General features: G+C 47.7%; 1 long non-coding RNA gene across 1 annotated transcript; it reads right to left on the bottom strand.

The window, feature by feature from the left end:
• Positions 1 to 592: 592 nt before the first annotated feature.
• LOC138169808 (uncharacterized) lies at positions 593 to 3,032 on the bottom strand. The gene is made up of 2 exons (XR_011170471.1): positions 2,790 to 3,032; positions 593 to 754 (listed from the first exon to the last, which is right to left on the bottom strand). It is a non-coding gene; the product is annotated as an uncharacterized lncRNA (long non-coding RNA).
• Positions 3,033 to 12,825: the final 9,793 nt, after the last annotated feature.

A 12,825-nucleotide genomic window follows, 5' to 3' on the forward strand; every position in this document is an offset into this window, starting at 1 on the left:
CTTCTCTTCTCTTCTCTTCTCTTCTCTTCTCTTCTCTTCTCTTCTCTTCTCTTCTCTTCTTTTCTCTTCTCTCTCCCCCTCCCCCCACAGAGCTCCCAGTTGCTCTCTCTCCCCCTTCCCACTACCCCCAGAGGCCCTAGGGGCTGAGCCAGGTCTAAGAATTTCAGCACTGGAAAGTTCCTTAGAGACCAGTTAGCCAATCAATCAATCAACCGACCAACCAATCAGGGAACATTTACCAAGCACCTACAGTAGAGTGGGTGCCCCTGGGCTAACTGCTATCGGGGTCACATTGGCATAAAGGAATCTGAAGTACCCACCAGAAATTATACACCAAAACCCCCTAAACCTGCCAGAAGGGGCCCCTACCAGGGTCCCTGGAAACCACCTAATAGGTCACAATAGTGAGGGAACTTTTCACCTGTGTTGCCAGAAACATACCGAAGATACAAGTCTGTTCTTGTTAGAAATATACCCCAGATGCAAGTCTGTTCTTGTTTTTGCTAGGTAATCAAGGCTTCACTAGAAACAGCATTACACCCCCTTGGAACCACACTTTGTTGTTAGTAACATTTAGTTCTATAAAAATGTACCTTGCAGAAGGCTCAATGCTGTCTTCCTGACTGGGGAGGCAGTTAAACACTCCTATTAAATTGTAATTGGCTTTGCTGTCATGTCCATTTAATTTGTCCATTTCAGAATCATTCTCTGCCCTCAAGATGCTTCCTTTTTTTTTTTTTAAGATGCTTTCCTACTGGGGAAGACAAGAGTTCAGATAAGTACAGGCAACAAAAACCCTTGGTAAGGGGGTAGGGTGGGGCAGGGAGGTACCACTATGTCTCTGAACAGAAGCACCTCTATAACCACACCTAGAGGAAAGCCAGCTTCTGCTTGAAAACCTCCCCTAATGGGGAACTCACCACCTCCTAAAGCAGCCCACCCGACTATGCATTCCACCACATCCAGGGGAATGTCCACCAAGAACAGTGCCAAAATCTCTGCTACAAGAAAGGTCGGGGATGACAGGAGCCTAGATCTTGAGCTGGGAAGGGCCTTAGAGGTCATTGGAGTTGGTCATCTCCAACTTGTCCTGTCTAGATCTTGTGCATATACCTGCTTGCGTGTTATCTCCCCCATTAGATTGAGCTCCTTGAGAGCAGGAACTGTCTTTTGCTTTCTCTGAATCCCCAGTGATTAGCACAGTGCCTGGCACATAGTAGGTGCTTAATACATGTTTGTTGATTGAATAACTAAGCACCAATGAGTAGTACACTTACCTGTGTACATGGATTTTTTCCTCATGATCCAATGTAAGCTACCTGAGGGCAGGGATTGTTTTGCTTGTATTGTGTCCCCTGGCTTTGTCAATGTTTATTGATTACTTGAAAGTGGGCAGCAATGGACCTAAAGAGAGATTGGACAGGGGCCCTGGGCATATCTGGGTACTCTGAGGTCACTTTGGGTCAGCTCTCATGGTCAAGAGGTTTTTTTCCCTTGTATTGAACAAAGGACAGAGGGTGGCAGGGCTTGGCTCTGGGTGGAAGCAGAAGAAATTCTGGTCCTCTTCTACAATTGGGGCCTCTCCCTCCCATTGACTGGAATGGCTATTCCCACAACCTCCATCTGAAGGGGGGTGTTGAAGCCAAACAAGGCTTCATTCCACCCAGACTCTCTAGAAGTCTGCCTCACCCTGCTGGGGCATCTCCATCCACCTAGCCACAAGCACATTTCATCCACCTTTTCTGTGCTCTTACCCCATTAGAATGTAAGCTCCTTAAGGGTAGGACTGCCTTTCTTTCTACTTGTATTTGTACTCTCACTACTTAACACAATGCTTGGCCCAGTAAGGGCTTAATAAATGCTGGTTGCCTGGACTTCAGGTCACCAAATATTTGAAGACAGCTGTTATGCCCCTATTTCCAGATGTGAGATAGGAAGTCACCCAAGTTCCCAGCCCCAGACTCATCCTGGATCCCTCTCTCTCCCTCTCTCTCCCTCTCCCTCTCCCTCTCTCTGTCTCTGTTTCTCTCTCTCTCTCTCTCTCTCTCTCTCTCTCTCTCTCTCTCTCTCTCTCTCTCTCTTTCTCTCTCTCCCCCCCTCTTTCTCTGTCTCTCTGTATCTTTCCTCTCTCTCTCTACCTCTCTCTGTGTCTCTATCTCTCTCTCCCTCTCTCTCTGTCTCTGTCTCTTTCTCTGCCTCTCTCCCTCTCTTTCTCTGTGTCTCTCTTTCTCTCTCCTCTGTGTGTCTGTCTCTCTCTGTGTCTGTCTCTTTCTCTGTCTCTCTTCCTCTCTCTGTCTCTGTTTCTTTCTCTCTCCCTTTCTCCTCTCTGTCTGTCTTTCTCTCTGTCTCTGTCTTTCTCTCTTTCCCTCTCTGTCTCTGTCTCTCTCTCTGTCTCTGTCTCTCTCTCTCTCACACACACACACATACACACACAGACATACACACACCAGCCACATTCCCAGTCATATCCCTCATTTGCCATGATCAGCTTGGCCTTTTATACCACCATGATGTCTCTATCTTTCTCTCTTCCCACAGTTGCCATTGTAGGTCAAGCCCTCCTTTCCTTCTCTCTGATACTGATCTTGTCTTTTCATTGGCATTTACCAGAGCTCCTGGCCTAAGGTGATCACCTAATGGATTCCTGTTGATTGATTTACTGGTCTTCCTGTCTTGTCTCTCCCCCTCCAATGCATCCTTTACATAGTTACCAAAGTGATTTTGCTAAAGCACAGGTCTGACCATGTCACCTCCCCACCCCTCAGTGAACTCAAGTGACTCCCTATTACCTCCATGATCACATAAAAAAACTCTTCAGTTGGCATTCAAAGCCCTCTTCACGAATGGGGCCCGTCTGACCTTTCCAGCCTTAGAGCAGACTTTCTGTGGCATATTCTAGAGCCCAGGCAAACAGGACTCCTCTCCAGCCTCCTCCTTGTCCTACCCTCTCACACCTCCGTGTGTTTGCTGAAGCCCATCAAGTCATTCCCTTCCTTCAAAGTCTCCTCCAGGAAGCCTTGCCTGACTCCTCCTTCCCAAACAAGGTGAAAATGGTCTCTTCCTCCTCAGGCTCCTCCTCCTGCTTTATCTCAGCTCTCTCTTCTCTCCCTGTGTTTTTCCTCCTAAGAAGAGGACCCAGATGAGAGTCTCAGGAGAAACCCACAGGGAGGACCCTGAGTTCCTCTCCATTTCAATTTGGTGACTGGATGAGTGGATCGCTCTGAGAGTTGAGACCTGCTGAGAGTCTAAGGGGTTTCCCACTGAAGTCACATTTCCTCCCTCCTCTGAGGTTTACTCTTAACTCACAGCTGGGCTTCCAATGGAAAGATCAGAGACTTTGGAAAAGAAGAAAGGAAGGAAGAAGAGAAGGAAAGAAGGAAAGAAAGGAGGAAGGGAGAGAGGAAAGCAGGAAGGAGGAAGGGAGGAAGAGGGGAAGGAAGGAAAGTCTTCCAGTGGAAAAATCACAGAGACTTTGGAAAAGAAGGAAGACAGGAAGGGAGGGAGGGAGAGTTAGGGATCTCAGAGTGGTGGGTTTGGAGCCCCCCCAGTTACTGTGAGACCCTGGGCAGGCTTCCTGGCCCTGTGCCTCAGCTCTGGCAGCTCTGATGTGGCACAATGGTGACTCTCCGGCCTCTGCCTGAGCTGCTCTGGTGCAGGGGAGGAGGCAGGAGGAGCCGTTGGCAGGGTCTCACTTGTCACCCTGGCTCAAGGGCCAGTTCCTCCAGGCAGCCTCCCCAGAATGCACCTCAGCCCTCACCCAAGCTCCACTTGGTCTGTCTGACCCACTACTGGAATGCTCTGGGCTTTTTGGTTTCCTTTCATTTTGATGGAGTCTCTGCTTTCATCCCAGCAGGGAATTCACAGTGAGGACGCTCCCTTCACCAGCTCAATTCGGCCCCTGCTCATCACTGAAGTCTCTGAGAGATTAAGTGACTTGCCCAGAGTCTCACAGCCAGGAGGTGTCAGAAACCAGGCTTGAACCCAGGCCACAATGCTCAACTCATAGTGGGTGATTAATAAATGCTTGCTGACTGTTGTCCAACTTCCTGGTTCCAAGACCAGCAACACCCGACTGCTTCTCGATATGGTATATTAGAGCTTAATAATAATATTAATAGCTCATACTTGAAGCCTTCATATTTACATATCACTTATTTGCTAAGCTTTTCTTCTTAGAGCAGAAAAGAATCCAATGAATTATCTAGTTACTCCCTCCCCCTTATTTTACAAAGGAAGAAACTGAGGCTTGGAGAGTGGAAGAGCTTTGTCCAAGGTCTAGGCAGTGTTAGAATTTGCACGCAGGGCTCCTGGCCCCAAGTCCAGGTTCTTGGCCCTTGTAGGGGCTTGCTGTGGCTCCCAGGTTACCCTCCCCCTCCAGCCCTGCCTTTTCCTGCCTCCCCCTTCTGGCAGCAGGGCAGGAGGAGGTGCCCTTCAAGCTGCTAGGGACGACATCTCTCCTGATGGCTGCTGACACACTCAGATGCCAGGGGGTTATTTTAAGCCTGGATCAATGGCTGATTTTCAGTGACAGAGATGGCAGGAGGGAGCAGGAGGGAGGGGCCAAGATTCAACCTGGCATCTGACTGTCTCCTGGGGGGAGGGAGTATGGGGCCAGGGCCTGGGGGGAAGGGCCTGGAGAGGTGAGCAGGGGACCTCAAACTGAGCCTTGTAAGGTCTCTTAGAAATCATCTAATCCATTCCTCTCCTTTCCTAGTCCAGTGACTGGTCCCAGGTCACATAAGCAGGGAGTGATGCAGCCAGGATTTGAACCCAGGATTTTGAGTCTAAACCCAGCAATCTGAGACTTCATCATACCATTTTCTCTATTTTCAGTTAAAGAAACTGAGCTAATCTCACTGAAGTAAAAAGAGTCATCCAAGCCCCCAGTGAGCAGAAGAGGAAGCTTTGATGCCTGATCTCTGGATTGCCTCAGGAGGGACTGAAGACAGACTGGGCTTATGGGAAGGCTTGAGAACGTTGTGTGTGTGTGTGTGTGTGTGTGTGTGTGTGAGAGAGAGAGAGAGAGACAGAGAGAGACAGAGAGAGAGAGAGAGAGAGAGAGACAGAGAGAGAGAGAGAGAGAGAGAGAGAGAGAGAGAGAGAGAGAGAGAGAGAGAGACAGAGAGAGAGAGAGAGAGAGAGAGAGAGAGAGAGAGAGAGAGAGAGAGAGAGAGAGAGAGAGAGAGAGAGAGAGAGAGAGAGAGAGAGAGAGAGAGAGAGAGAGAGAGAGAGAGAGAGAGAGAGACAGAGAGAGAGAGAGACAGAGAGAGACAGAGAGAGACAGAGACAGAGACAGACAGAGACAGAGACAGAGAGAGACAGAGACAGAGACAGAGACAGAGAGACAGAGAGAGAGAACTAGGAGTGTTTGTGAGTTTATAGGACTTGAAGTTTCTGCCACCAACTAACTCACATGATCTGGGCAGAGTTCTCATTAGGGCTTCAGCTTCATGGTGCCTAATTCAGGGCCTATACAACAGTGTGTCCTATACAACTCCTCAGTGACCTGGAGGAGTCCCAAGAGTCCTGGACTGAAAACCTGGAGAGAGTTGGGTTCACATCCTGCTCTAATACTTCCTAGATGGGTAAAACTAAGAGGAGGGAATAGTTCCATCAGTCCTGGGGTCAGGGTAAGCTAGAACTAGTTATATGGATGGATGGATGGATGGATGGATGGATGGATGGATGGATGGATGGATGGATAGATAGATGATAGATAGATAGATAGATACATAGATAGATAGATGACAAATGAGATATACAAAGTAGTTGGGGTTTTTGTTTGTTTTTGGTGGGGAGGGGAAAATCCTAGGGTGGTCAGTAGCAGGATTTGAACTCAGGTCCTATGAGCCAGAGGTTCAATGAGGTCCTGTGAATCAAGATCCAAATTGCTTTCCAGAGCACCATTTTGTGTCTTTTTGGGTGGTGAGGGAGGTGAAAGGATGCTAAAGGGCCAGAGGAGCAGGATGGCAGAAAGGGTCCAAGAGGGGCAGGGACAGAGGGACAGAGAGGCCAGTTTCAGTGTGGTGTGAAGAAGAATTTCATAACAATTACAGCTATACACAAGTGGGATGGGTTGCCTTGGAGGTAGTGAGTTCCCTATCACTACAAGATCTCAAACAAAAGTTAGCTGAGTCCTTGTGGGACATATGGTAGAAAAGATTCCTGCTCAAGTACAGCAGCATCCTGTGGCCTCAAGGGTCCTATGGGAGGAACAAAGGACAGGCCCTGTCCTTGGGCCCCTCTCCTATCTCGGGCTCTGGAGCCCCAGGGAGCCAGAGCAGGCACTGTGGATGTGTGAAGGGAGGGCAGGAGAAGGCTGTGTCAGGCTTCATTAGTCTCTGCCTATGACAGAGAAGCAAAGTTGATGGGATGCTGTTTGTGCCCTCGAGACAGAGAGGCAGCCACCACCTCCACTCATCAGGCCCAAGCCTTCCTCCTCCTCCTCCAGCCCCTCCCCTGGGGCCCAGGCTGACACCCAACCTGTCAAAGACCCTCCCCCATCCCAGAGAGGCCGGCTCAGGGAGGGGTGCCCAGAGCCTGCAGACAAACCCTAACACACCCCAGGTCTAGAGAGAAACAAAAGGCAAGGGAGTGCATGAATCCCCAGGGGCTGGGGGACACCAGACTCGGGATGGGGAGGGTGCTAAATGATCTACGTGATCCATAACAAAGCACTGTCCTCCAAAGTCTCTCCAAAACCAGTTAGCCCCACGACTGTGGTTTGGTTCCAGGTCAAAGGACGGGGGAAACCCAAGCAATGGACCATCAGTCCATCAATCAAAAAGCAGTTATTAAGCACCTACTGTGTACCTTTGCACAAGTACAAAGAATGAAACATCTCTACTGTTTAACAGGGAGACACATGCAAGTGTCCATAGAAATGGAACAGGAAGGAGCAGGAAGAGAAAGCAACTAAATCCCAACCCACATAAAGTGTTTTTATCAGGGAGTCTAGGAGAGAGGGAGAGTGCCAGCAATTGGGGAGAACCAGAAAAGGAGGCTTCAGGCAGAAGGGGCAGCCTGGGTCAGGCTTCAGGCATCTCCCCACTTGCATTAAAAAAAAGAAAATCGGGTGGCCAGGTGGCTCAGCGAGTAAGAGCACCAGCCCCAGTATCGGGATGACCTGGGGATCTAATCTGGGCTCAGATACTTAGCACCACACCCAGAAATAACTGGCCGTGTAACCTTGAGCAAGTTACTTAACCCCAATTGCTTAAAAAAAAAAAAAAGAAAGAAAAGAAAATTCACAAACACAGAATGGGGGAGGCTTGGCTAGGTAGCAGCCCTCTAACAAAGATCTGAGAGTCCAAGGGGACTGCGAGCCCAAGACAAGTCAGTCATGTGCTACCTGAGCCAGGAAAGTTGATGCAAGAAGAGAGAGATGGGGCAAAGATGTTATGTGGGAGTGAGTCTTTCTGTATTCTGAGCACATTAGGTGAATCTGGAGGGCTAGGGGCAGTTCTGTGCCCCAAGATGTATTAATAATAACAGACAGCTATATAATATAATATTATATATAACAATACATATAATATTATGTTTGTATGTAATTTAGATACAAATCTAGATATATTTTATAATATAAATGTATATATAATTTAATTATATAGGTTATCATACTATATCATTTACACGGAATATTATAATACATAATTTATATATAAATATTTAATTTATTTGGTATATGTTTCATATAAATTTATACATATATAATTTATAGATTTATATGATTACAAATTATATATAACTTATATATTATTTATTATAGTACATTATTACAATAAGATGTTATTTGTGTAACATATATAATCATAATGATAATAGCTTTAAAGTTTGCAAAGCCTCTTACAAATGTCATCTCATTCAATCTTCACAATAACCCAGAGAGTTAGATGGAATTATTATCCCCATTTTACAGATGAGGAGCCTAAGTGATTTGCTCAGGGTCACATAGCCTGAGGCACAAACATTTGAGGCAGGATTTGAACTCGGATCTTCCTAACTCTAGGTGCAGTATTCTAACCCCCAAGCTGCGTCTGATGAGTATAAACTGGAGATTACCCAGAGGAGGGTGAAAGCCTAAAGTCATGTAACTAGCCATGTTTATCCTAGAGGAAAAAAGCCTCAGGGGCTGTCTTCAAACCCTTCAAGAAAGGGCTGCAGTGAGGGTGTGTAGGAGGGTTTAACCTGATCCTGCTTGAGCCTGGAGGGCAGGACAAGGGGGGGGGCGGGGTGGAGGGTGCAGAGAGGCTAGTTTAGGCTTGACATCAGGAAATCCTTCTGAACGATGAGACCCGTTTCAGGTAGTGAGCTCCCTGTCACTGGAGGGCTTTAGACAGAGGCTGAATGATGCCTTGTCAGGGCTATTGGAGAGGGGAATTCTTGATCAGATTCAGGCTGGATTAAGGGATCTCCCTTCCATCTCTGAGGTTCTGTAAGGAAGATGTAGCTCTAGGGCTGCTGGCCCCAATGCAGGGTGCCCTCTCTCCTGCACATTGAGGGATGGGCACTGTGGGTCTCAGCAGCAGCCACTGCTTGGCTTCCTAATCATCACCTAGTTCTCTTCAACCTGAGGGCAATGAAGTCTCTGGGCCAAGCCCCAGACTCCCCCTCCATCCCTCCCACCCCCCTGCAGCCCCTGCTGAGCCTCCCAGGGTCGTCCTCTGGCTTCAACCTCCCACCTTGCTGGGAAGTGCCTTAGACAGAAGTCTGAGGCATGGGCTTTGTCAGAAGAGGGCAGGATACAGAACCTCTGAGTTCAAGGGGTCTCCATGATAAATCTAGCCACCCTCTACCTGAATGGGAATCCCCATCCTTGAGGAGGTGTCATTTGCTTGAAGCCCTCCAGTGATTCGAAACCCACCGCTAGTCATGGCACTCCATTTCCCCTCTTATTAATCATATTATACATATGCATATTATACACACACACACACACACACACACACACACACACACACACACACACACCATTGTGCGTACTTCTGCCCTCTGAGAGAGGAGCTGCACCTGCCAAGTCCCCCAGAGGGGTCTCCACCCCTTTAGATGGCTGCCTGTGCTGGCGGTCCTTTCCTGTCTTCTCTGATCCCGGGCTTGTTTTCTCTACTCACTCATAAGCCCCGCTGCCTTGTTGCTCCTTGCCAATGACCTTTGGGTAAAAGCACATCCCTGATGGCAACTGGCTTAACTTCAGTGTCTCCCCACCCCCACTGGCCCCATTTGTTCTCTGAACATCCTTCTTTCCCACCTGAAATCTGTCCAATCAAAGGATGGCAGAAGGGCACTGGAGGTCCTTTAAGAGAAGACTTATTTTTTGTTGAACAAGTTTTATTGGTGACTTTCATTGTTACATTATTTGTCATTCCCAGGTAGCATTTCCCCCTACCCCGCCCACCCCCAACTTCATCGAACCATCGAACCCTCCCTTTGACAAAGAAAAGCAATTAGGCAAAACCAGCTAGCCTGGAGACCAGGGCTTGATGATATATATGCAGTATTCTTCACCCCTAGGATCCCACCTCTCTACCAAAAGGCAAGAGATGCTTCATCATCTCTTCTCCCAGAGATAAATCCTATTTAGACCAAGATTAGTCGTTATAATTATTCAGCCTTTGACATGGAGACAGCTAGGGGTCTGAACCTGGAATCAGGAAGACCTGAGTTCAAATCCTACCTCAGACACTTATTATGTGACTGAAGACAAGTCACTTGACCTCAGTTTCCTCACCTGTAAAACAGAGGGTTGGTCTCTGAGGTTTGGTCAGCTCCAGAGCCCCTGTCTTCTGTCTCATCTGATCATTTGCACAAGCCATCCCCCACCAACAGAAGGCTTTCTTTCCTCATTTGCAGCTGCTACTTCTATCCCTTCAAGGCCCAGCTGAAGCCCCACCCCTTCCAGGAAGCCTCCCCTGATCACTCTCCTCTCTCCCAGAGGCAAACTCTCCTTTTTCTCTTTGGTGTCTCCAATGCCCTTATATTCTCTTTGGTATCATCCTTCCTGGGCAGTCAGGTGGTACAGCAGGTAGAGCACCAAGCCTGGAATCAGTAAGACCTGAGTTCAAATCCAACTTCAGACATGTATACGACCTTGGAAGTCACAACCCTGTTGACCTCAGTTCCTTGTCTATAAAATGAACTGGAGGAGGAAATGGCAAACCAGTCTAGTATCTTAGCCAAGAAAATCCCTGTGTATACACAGTGGTGCTTAATAAACAAACTTAATTAAATTGCTATGTTTTCATTTCCCCTGGGGCAGTTTACTCAAAGGGCAACAGTAACTTTGTAATCTACCAAATGCAGTGAGTGGCCTTTTCTCCTCCTCCTTGGTCTCTTCATCCTCTCCAAAGCAGTGGCCCCTTGGAACATCCACCCAGTGTTACCAGGTCTGCTCTCTGGGGCCAGCGCTGATCTCTCTGCCACATGCACAAAGACATCCAGATGATATGAGAACCACTCTCAAAAACAGCAACCATGGCCCTGCTAGGTCTTACAGAGGAGCACAGATCGGAGCTGGAAAGGGACCCCAGAGCTCCTCGAGACCAACACCCACATGTTCTAGAGGGGGAAACTGAGGGTCAGAGGGGAAGTGACTTGCCCTGGGCTTCTCTTCTCCAGGGCAAACATGACCTATTCTCATTGATGGGTAATAACTTGGAATAAGAGGTTAGAAGTGAGTGTAAAGGAGGGAGATGAGTAAATTAATCAACAAGGATTTATTAAGGCCCTTCTATGTGCCAGGCACTGTTTAGAGACTGGAAATAAAGGCATCATGAAAATGATTTTTTTTTTGAAAAGCAATATAGTTAGCAGAGTCACCCTGGCTCCTCTTTTCCCCAGCATTCTGAATGGGGTTGGAAAGCCTTATTAGACAGAGAGAAGCTTCCAGGTTGGGGGGGGGGTGGTCAGGGAGGAACAAATCTGAGTCCTGTTTTCAGGGGCTTGGAAGTCCTTGCTTTTCTCTCTGATGGGGAGGTGAATTCAGACTCCTTGCAGCAGCCAGGCATCTCAGGGTGGAGATTGGCTGAGAGGAGAGAAAGGGAGGATGGCAGACCAGCCTGAATGGGTTCAGAAGCTTAGCAAGGTTTAACTCCACTTTGAAATCTCTCTTCCTTCAATGTCCTCCCCCATTACCCTTTCCCAAAGTTCAGCAGGAAATAGGCCAATTTACATAGATTTCCATATCATTTGGGACCTTAGAATAGACCAAAGGATGTCAGAGCTGGAAGGGACCTTAGCAATAAGCCTGTACAAGCCCTTCATTTTGGAGAGGATGATGTTGAAGCCCAGAAAGGTGTCACATAATTAATAAGTCACAGACCTGCGGCTTCAACCCAGGTCACCCCCCTCCCAGGTCCAGGGTTCTTTCAAGAGCATGGGGTTGGATGTCTCCAGATGCATAGCCCAGTGAAGGACTCACTACCCACCATCTGCAGTTGGAGATGCTTGTTCTGACTGGGCACCCAGAAGACAATGGATTTTTCTCAGCCATTTAAAGACCATCTGCTCAGACAGAGAAGGGCTGGAACTTGTCTCGGTGAAGGGAACACCCATGCTGGACGAATACTCATCTGTTGAACCAGCAGAAAAAGAAGAAAATCCAGGGTTCAGCTCCCAAATTCATTTGAGGTCAGGGCACATTTCACAGTCAGAGCTGAATAGGCAGACACCTATGTCCCTATCTCTTAAAATTATAGAGATGGAAAAGACCAGAGAGGAAAAAACAGAGCTGAGAGAGACATTATTCATTCAGTAATCATTGATTAAATCTCTCCAATGTGCCAGGCACGGGAAATATAAAGACAAACGAAACAATCCCTGCCCTCAAGAAGCTGCCACTCCTTTGGAAGGAAACAACATGAAGACAGACATGGATACAAAGTCATTTGGAGGTGAAGGACAGTAGTAACTGGGGGAACATGAATAGTTTCATGTAGGACATGGCCCTTGAGCTGAGTCTTAAAGAAAGGAAGAGATCTATATGGTGGAGATGAAACAGGAGTGCGTTTCAGGCATGGGGAACAAACCAGGGGAAGGCCTCCAGCTACAAGATGGAGTGTTGTGTAATCAGCCTGAGAAGGCCGGCTGCAGCCAGATTGCAAGAGCTTTAAAAGCTAATGGAATCTGTTTCCACCAGAGACCAAAGGCTCCCTTATTGTCTTTATGCCAATGACTCCCAGATCTAAGAATCCAGCCCTCGACTCTCTTGCTGCAGCAGGCACACAGCACTGGCTGCCTATTAGATGTTCCTAAATTACTGATCCCACATTTATCGCCAATTTGGTGCATCCCTAATGGTTCATTCTCTTTCCTCTCGAACCTGCCCCTCTTCCTAACTTCCTTATTTCCACCAAGGGTGCCACCATCTGTCTAGTCCCCAACCTCACAATCCCCAAGTTATCCTTGACTTCTCATGCTCCCTTAGTTGATTTCCGAGTCTCATCTATTCTTCCTTCACATCTGCTATCTGTCCCTGTTCTCTCCACTCACATGGCCACCATCCTTATCACCTCCAGCCTACACTACAGTCTCCTAACAGATCCCCTGCCTCAGTTCTCACCCCACTCCAATTCATCTTCTACAGGTGCCAAGGGAATTGTCCTAAGTCTAACCCTGTCATTTTCCTGCTCAAGAAGTCTGTGGCTCCTTATTACTTCTAGGATCAAATACAAACATTGAGGTCAGAGAATGTCAGGACTATAAGGGACACTAGAGTACAATCCCCTCATTTTACAAAGGTGAAAACCAGGAACCCAAAGATGGGGAATGACTTGCCCCAACTCACACATTAATAGTAGAGACAGAACTAGAATCCAAGACCAGTGC

This window comes from Petaurus breviceps, unplaced genomic scaffold, assembly GCF_028583685.1.
Source record: "Petaurus breviceps papuanus isolate PSGF00001 unplaced genomic scaffold, PetGlider_PUasm1.0 379, whole genome shotgun sequence".
In the NCBI taxonomy this organism is placed as follows: Eukaryota; Metazoa; Chordata; class Mammalia; order Diprotodontia; family Petauridae; genus Petaurus; species Petaurus breviceps.